At 41.1% G+C, this 8124-nt stretch overlaps 1 long non-coding RNA gene across 1 annotated transcript; it reads left to right on the top strand.

The window, feature by feature from the left end:
• The first annotated feature begins 7670 nt into the window (after positions 1-7670).
• Positions 7671-8124, top strand: LOC109196766 (uncharacterized). The gene is made up of 3 exons (XR_003220028.1): positions 7671-7726; positions 7810-7951; positions 8036-8124. It is a non-coding gene; the product is annotated as an uncharacterized LOC109196766 (long non-coding RNA).

Genomic DNA, 8124 nt, shown 5'->3' with positions numbered 1-8124 from the left:
CCAACAGACTTGTGGAGGTTGGGAAGGCGTCCGGAGCATCACAACAAGAGGTGAAACAAAAACACACACAAGCAGAGAAATGTGAGAGAAAGACTCCTTTTAAGGTAACGCCTTGTTTGAGAAAAAGTTAAAATTAACCTGCCTGCCTACAAATGCACACACATGCAATGAAAAAACAGCTTACACTCATGAACATGTGAAGATTTTCCAGCAAGGTTAAAGCAGCAAAAATTAACATACACCTGTTGTTAAATGATGAAGTTTATCCATTACTGACAAATAGACCCTCTGGGTTGCAGGACAACAATTTAACTTCAAAGAAAAAAGAAAATAAAGAGACTGGTATGACCAACCAGTGATGAAACAACAAATTTAGTGGTTAACAGTCAAATTGTGAGATGTTTTCTGATGATTGAACAACAACAAGTGATTACTGACGGAAAGAAAATTTCTCTTTTGTGAGTTTAAACATGATCTTAGGAATTTGAACATGTGCAGGTTGTCCTGTCAACTTGGTGGGTTATGAGTTGATTATATCGTGAGGAAAAAAAAAAAAAAAAAGGGGAGAGAAGGCTGACACAGGGCCTGCCCCGGTGTTTCTCCCCTCTCGTTGTAACACAGCCAACACAACATCATTTTCCTGTTCGTACACTTCTGTTTGTTTTTGTTTTGTTTTGTTTTGTTTTTCTCTTTATGTTTAATTACAGGCTGCTTTGCCGGCCCTGAAAGCCGAGGCTGACCTGGACTCCTGCTCTCCCCTCTACGTGACCCTGACCAAATGCTGCAGCAGCTGGACCCACAACAACCTGAAAATGTCAACAAGTGCTGCAGGAATGCGATCTCATGCAGCAGAGACAGAGAGCGTTAAAACCAAGGCCCGTTACACTACACGGGGGAAAATTTCCAGACTGCGTCAGCTGACAGAGCTGTGACGAGACGCCCGCCAAGCCCGAATGAAAAGTGAGGCCGAGCAAAGGAATGCTGACCTTAATAACTCTGCATTTAACACTGTGCAGGACAGTGATGGACCAACACGGATGATCGGGCAGCAAAAAGGACGTGACCGAGATTGAAGGAGCAACTGAGGTCAAAAGGCACCTCAGAATGGACAAAAAACACAGAAGAAGAAGAAGAAGGTGCAGGTTTCACCTGCAGTGAGCATGGACATTGGAGAAAGGACTGCCCCAATTGGGGTCAGAACCAGGACGGACTGAACTTTGAGCAGCAGCAGCAGCAATGGTCGCAAACAGACTGAAAAGGAGGAGGGCAGGACCCCAGGGCATGCTTCAGGCTGTGGTTTACCCAAGACACCAGAACAGGAAAGTGATGAACACACACACACACACACACATCTACATACACTGACTCAGAATGAAGAGAAACACACACATGAACAGATGTGCACTCGTTGATTGAGTGAAAAATGACACACACACACACATTGAAATGCTGATTCACTGAGAAGTGATCCATACACATACACATGCACACGCTTGTGCAACGAAGAGTGATGTGCACACACACACACACGCGCTGATGCAATGAAGAATGCTTTGCTAACAAATGCTTATGCTGATATGCAAAATGCTGCACACAAATATCTCAATACATAATTTTTATGAGGAGCCATTGATTACCATTGATTACTTAAAATGTGTTCTATGTCACCCAGAGTACGTTTATGTAGATTTAAGGAATAAGGTCTGAAACAGTTTGGTTATGAAAACAATGTCTGTGCGTGATGTCTGTTTATGGTTCAAGGCCTTGACTGAATTCTTTGCTGTGCTTCACACAGCCTGATGAGGAACAGTGGCACAGAGTGAAAATGATGAAGTTTCAGGTCGGAGTACGGCATTTTCTGTGATTGAAATTTAATTCAAGGAGGAACAAAAGGTGTTACGGCACCTGAGGTTCTCATTCCCACACAATATTGTCCCGGCAGGAAGCAAAACGTTCCTGTGAATTTCTGGTTGATCTTTTTGGTTTTGCTTAGCGCTAGCTTGATTTTATCAGTGAGCTTTGGCTTGTGTTCTTTCTCGTAAGCGAGAGAGGGATAGTTTTATGTTTGGACATGTCTGCAACGGGCCCTAGTTTGTGTTATTTTATTAGTATTTTGTTGGTTACATCTGTTTTCGTTTTTGTTACAGTGCACTGAGATAAGAAAATTTGAGAGGTGTGATCCACCGATGGTGATATTTTGTGAGTTCATGATTTAACAATCAGCTCTTTAAACCAGGCCTGAAAGATTGAAATTTAAAGCGCTATAAAATATTATTACTGTAAACAGTTGCAAAGTGTGCTTCTCCATGATTGTAATTGGCTTGAGAGAAATTCACTTATAGGGGACACTGATCACGTGAGAAGTCCTGAGTCTAAAAGGATTGCAGCGAGTCAATCCAGTCCAAAAACAAGGAATTGTTTTCCTTTTAAAATGATGACGTCATCTTGCTGGTGATGGATGCTCGAATAGGTCGCGCGTGAGACTCCATTATCAGCAACATCTGGTATGAATGTGTGTGAATGTATGCATGTGACTGGACTGGGATGGACGGACTAAAAGTTTTGACTGACTTGATACTGAGACAAAGACTGCACGAACTTTAGGATTAGTAAATGCTGACAAACAATTCACCCAGTCGGCAAGAGAAGGGTGGATGCTTTGCTTTGTTTTGTTTTTGCAGGAGCAGGAGGATAAGAGAGACCGGAGGAGGAGACTGTAGCTTCACATGAGAGTGTGGAACTGCAGATTTAACCCTTTGGTTGCTAATTTTGAGTTCTGAGATATGATGTCACTAACCTTCTCTTTTAATTTTCTAGCTCCGATGGATTGACACATGGGAGTGTGTCAAAAAGGGGGAGGTTGAGTCTGAACATCAAACAATGGTTTTATGAACATTTTATGACTTTATTTGTGTGTTTAATAATTTAGGTATGGTAAAACTTAAGCTTATAGTGTGTTAGACTTAGAAATGGTTCATTAATTTTTGATTTCTTTTACACACACATAGATTATGATTAGAATAAGTTCCTGGGTCAGAGAGTCCTGAACATAATATTTTAAACCAAATTTGAATTATTAGAAGGACAATGGATAACAACATTAGATTATCAAGGCTAGGGAGAGAGGTGTTTTGGTTTTCTGTCTCTTACAGAGAAAGGAACAGACACCAGACGAGGACACGGAGATATGAGGACCCTTCACAGCAGAGACAGACGTAGGGACTGCCGAGACAGCAACTGGGGTCAAGTGTCATGGCGTTTGGGCTCCTCGAGAGGATGGATCCCATAAACACAGCAATAACCATGAAGGGGTTGGCCAAAATCTAGGAACACCAGACCAACGAGGTTCGAGAGGCTCTTGGTAAAAAGGGGGACACGGCTGTGACCCCAAAATACACAGATCTTTGTTTGAAATCGGGGCAGAATAATCCCCTGATCTGTGCAACGACTAAAGGGTGGTCTAACCCCTGAGGTCGAAGAAAGAAGAGCAGAGAATCACCCAACTGGAAGATACTGGTAGCTGCAGCAATAAAATAAAGGTTAAAAGCTCCTTAGACAGAGGTTCTAGTCTGAGTACATTTGAAAGGTATAAGGTGGCACCAAAAATGGGAGTGGGAAACTGGAGCACCAAAATAAAGCTGTGGGAGAATTGGGGAGTGATGGGAGTGTCATCTGTAACTGCTGTTATTGTTGTAAATCTAATCCACATATGGTCGACCCGTTAAAGGGGGACAGAGGGCCTCAGGACCAAGAAGAACTGGACTTTGTAACGCGGGAGTGTATGTTATAAGTGATCTCTTAAAAAAGAGATCAAAAGGGGGGAATTGTGGGATTATTCTGTTATCATATGTTACCTTATATATGTAATCAAAGTAGTTGAATTATGATACTGCTGTAGATCATATTATACCCCTTAATATAGAGTGTGTGATCAGTATGTAGTTTTAGTTTGCATTATACTTCTAACCTAAAAGAGTGTGAAAATCATTAGATCTATTGGATTGACCTGTATTACTCGACACTGTTGAATGTGTTACACTGTTTCTTGACATTTCATACTGCTGAATCATGAAGAGAATGTTGGGTGCAGAGGGCCTTGTACTGATAATGGGAGAAACAGACTACATTCCATACCCCCACCTTTACAGAGAGCAGAAAGACAGGGAGCCGAGGTCATAACTTAGGCGCCGTGTGAGAGAAAGAATGTGCATGTTTAGGGTTTTACGACTAGGTGGGGGCTACTAGAGGCTATAAGAAGCTGAGTAACCCGTCACCATTTTGAGACTTGCTGTGACCCTCTGCAGGCAGGTCTCCCCATCATGATGGTTCTTATGCTCTTAAGTGTTGAATTGTATGGAAATAAAATATTGTTGATTGAGCATTTATACACCGAGTATTGTCCTTCCTTCAGCCCAAAGATTAAAAGAAGAGATTTTAACATTGACATTTCTGTTCAGCCTGGAGTTTACAGACAGATTTACATTTCCAAATATCGCTGTGTTTATTTCCGGTTTGTTGTCACAGTTGATCAGGTGCACCTGTGCTGTGTTTAGTGCGGAGAAATGGAGCTCAGAGGGCTGAATGAGCTCGGCTCAGACCGGAAACAGCGAGAAGGGTCTGGCTGCAGCCACTGGGGAGCTCCACAGTAACCGGATACACGCATGGATACCGTGGAAGTCTTGCAAGTGGATCGCAAAGGTTGGGACAGAGTCTTTCTTAAATAAATTTGCCGTTAGTAATTTCATAATTCTAGGAATCGTCTAGTTTTTTTATTGCCCAAATTTTAGTTGCCCCTGTTCAATTGATTGTTATATGTCAATAGAAACATATCTCACAAATTAAAGTGTCTTGTAAAATATTTGGGGGTTTTTTCAAGAATTTTCTTCCCAAATCTATTACATGCCAACTGTAAATTGTTATTTCTGCTAAAACCTTAACTTAAATGTGTATATGGTGTTTATCTGTGTTTCTCTCTGTTTTAGATGCACATATCAATCTGGAATTCAGGCTTAAAGCCAGAATTGCAGGAATGCAACACGTGTTGCAGAGGACTCTTTCACTGCCCTCTGTGCCCCACTTTCAGCCCTACTGTCAGGGCAAAGATTGAGGAGCATCTAAGTGTGCATATAAAAACTGCTTTGCATTTCAACGCAGTTCAGTGCATTCATCTGCAACAAAAATAGTGTTTTTATAAAATATATTTTTATTTACTTTTCACCACTTTTCTTGACATAACTTTTGTGATCCATACCATTTTGCTTTCGTTATTGAGGTTGGCTTGGATGTTTTTGTTAACATGTACAATCTGATTGTTAGATAAATTGATTGCATTCTATACAACTACATTTAAATTACGTATGTTTGGCTTTTTTGTTTGTTTTTTTGTTTGTTTTTTTAATCTCTTACAGATAAAATGATATGCCGGTGCAGGCTGCCTTGTAGGACAACAGGACACTTTCACTGCCCTGTCTGTAAGATTACAATCATACGGTGTGGGGATATGGCAAGGCATTTATTCTCTTGTCAGCATTCTTCAATGCCAAGTCAGCCACCATTATCAGGACTGCTCCCCGGTGAACTCTTCGAGGAGCCCCGTCTCCCCCCCCAAGGTTTTGTCTTCGGTATCTGAACCATTTTCTGAATCTTTGTTAGAACATTCATGTGCTCTATATATTACTGTACACTATTCTTATTGTATATATTGTATATCTTATATCTTATTCATCTGTTCCTCTGTCTCTCCTGCTGCTTTGAGCACGTACATGACAAAAGAATTTCCCTCGGGATAAATAAAGTTATTCTTATTATTATCTTATTACCCTCTGTGTTCAATATAATTGCAGCCAATGGAAAGTCCATGAAAATGACATGCCCTCACTGTGGCCTTACTCTTCGTACAAAAAACTACAAGGCTCACATGATGAGGAGGCACTCCAACCAATCAATAGATGTTTGCCTGGCCAGTCATCTGCAGTGTGTTTTTGTAGATGAAACTACAGGGTTATTTGCTGTGCAGAGAACTGGCCATGGGTTTTCTGTGCCAGTTCACGTTCAGAGGAAAACATGGGGGATGTCTCACAATATCAGATGTGAGCTGGAGGAATGTCAGCAATACCAGTTGCTGGCCCAGCGGAGCGGACTAGGCTTCAGTTTATGTGAGCACCTTCGCTCACTAGATTACTGCCGAGAAACTGTAAAGGAGGTTTTTCTTCAAGAGCACATCGTGATGGAAATGGTGGACCTTAAATTTTTTGGAGAGGCCAAAGCTGCTACCAGCATAAAGAGACAGAAAGCTGCCCAGATGGCACATGCTCCACTTTGTGTGAGGGTGGATTCTGGTGGATCCTCAACACAGATCTGTTTGTCTGTATTTGAGCACAGTTTCTGCCGTCTTGGCAGAATATTTGTGACTTATGCTCCTCAATGCTCTGAGGAACACCTGGCATTGTGCTTGTGCAAAGCCATGAATATCATGTCCTCATAAAAACATAGCTAAATGGCATCTCTTCCAGACACAGAGAGCCGTCGAAAGGAGTATACGGTATATTTTTAAAGAGAAAAAATTTCTGGATCTCTTCCAGAAACAGCTCTTTCCATGTGAAACGTTGTGCCAGTCGTGCCCAGAGCACCCAAAACTTGATGAGGCTGTTCTAGTTACCAATAAAGCGAGGATTGTCAGCATGATGGGAGTGACTGAAAGTAAGTTTTAATGAATAAGATTAAACATCAGTGTGAAATAATTAGTTATAATGGTTCCTATACTAATGTTTTGACATTAATGTGATTTGTCTTTAACAGATGTTTCAACACACCATAGATCGTGTCCTCAGTGCCACATGGTCTACAGATACCAGGAGTGGACAGATGGGCTACACAACTTTGACAACCACGTTGTTTTGTCTCTTGAACTCTGCCTTTTTTTGAGAGAAAATCTGCAGGTGAGGATCGCAAAAATAAAATATACTCATCTGAAGATTGCTTTAAAAATGTGTTTGTGTCATTATGATATGTTGGTGCCCAAATTTAAATATCTGTGTAATCACAGTCTTCTTCACCCTATTGTCATATTACAGAACCATGTATCCGCTTCAAGGGTCATTGACTCATTGGAGGGCTTAAGAAGAGTGAAGTTTCCTTCTAGGGATACCATTTTTCATGCTTATTGCCATTTTGAGGCTTTGACTGACACAGACTACATGTACTCCTGCATAAACTGTGGGTTTCACCCCCCTGTGGTAGTTATGGACTTGCACAGAAAAGGGGTGTTCAACTTAGCAGGTAAGTTTAATGTACATTTGTGTTTATAGTTCATTGTTTACATTATGTGCTTGTTCTTATGAGTCAATTTATTATAGTGAGTGACCTCAAAGCCCCGGAAGACTTCAATGGTGATCATGACATTGAAGGTTTTTGGAACTCTATTCACCTGGAAATGATAAGCCGTGGATTTTTTCCAAGTGAGTGATGGCAAAAACTTATTGAAAGTCATTCAGTGTTTTAAAGTAATTAAGATTGTAATTAAAAACATGCCATTTTCTGTAGGCGGCGTGAAGAATCCATTTTCAGTTCCACCAAGTTACACGCACTGGGCACCATGGATCGGGAGTGAAACTCGAACAAGTGACATTGTGCTTAACACAGAGTTTCAAAAAGTAGGAACAAGCTCTTCACAAAGCTTAGCAGTGTCACAGAAGACCGTCTGTTGGATGAACTCGCCAAACAAAAGGTAACATTGCTTTGAAGTTTTCAGAGTATGTGACATAAAGTTCTGGGGTTGTTCCATTTACAGTTTTCCCTAATTACTGTCAGGTTGGAGTGGTGAGAAAATTGTGTAAAGCCTGCAACATCGACTCCAAAGGCTCCCGCTCTGATCTCATCACCAGACTGAGGGAGAAGATGAAGAGCAGGCAGACATATGATAAGGTCTTTCAAAGCATATGGGGTGCCTCTGGTAAGCATCACTTAGCGATTATTAGAAGTAGCATTAAAATATGTAATTACAATCACAAACAACTTTTTAAATCTTTGCTTGCAGGAGGATGGTCTGTAATACTATGTCCACATGGCATTGTATACAGTGTTAAATTTAATCTTCGTGCTGAAAGTCCCCGGGATTTTGCTGAA

This window comes from Oreochromis niloticus, linkage group LG5 (genome assembly GCF_001858045.2).
Source record: "Oreochromis niloticus isolate F11D_XX linkage group LG5, O_niloticus_UMD_NMBU, whole genome shotgun sequence".
Classification (NCBI taxonomy): domain Eukaryota; kingdom Metazoa; phylum Chordata; class Actinopteri; order Cichliformes; family Cichlidae; genus Oreochromis; species Oreochromis niloticus.
The sequence above is the reverse complement of the archived record's forward strand: the minus strand, read 5'-3'. Positions and strand labels throughout refer to the sequence as shown.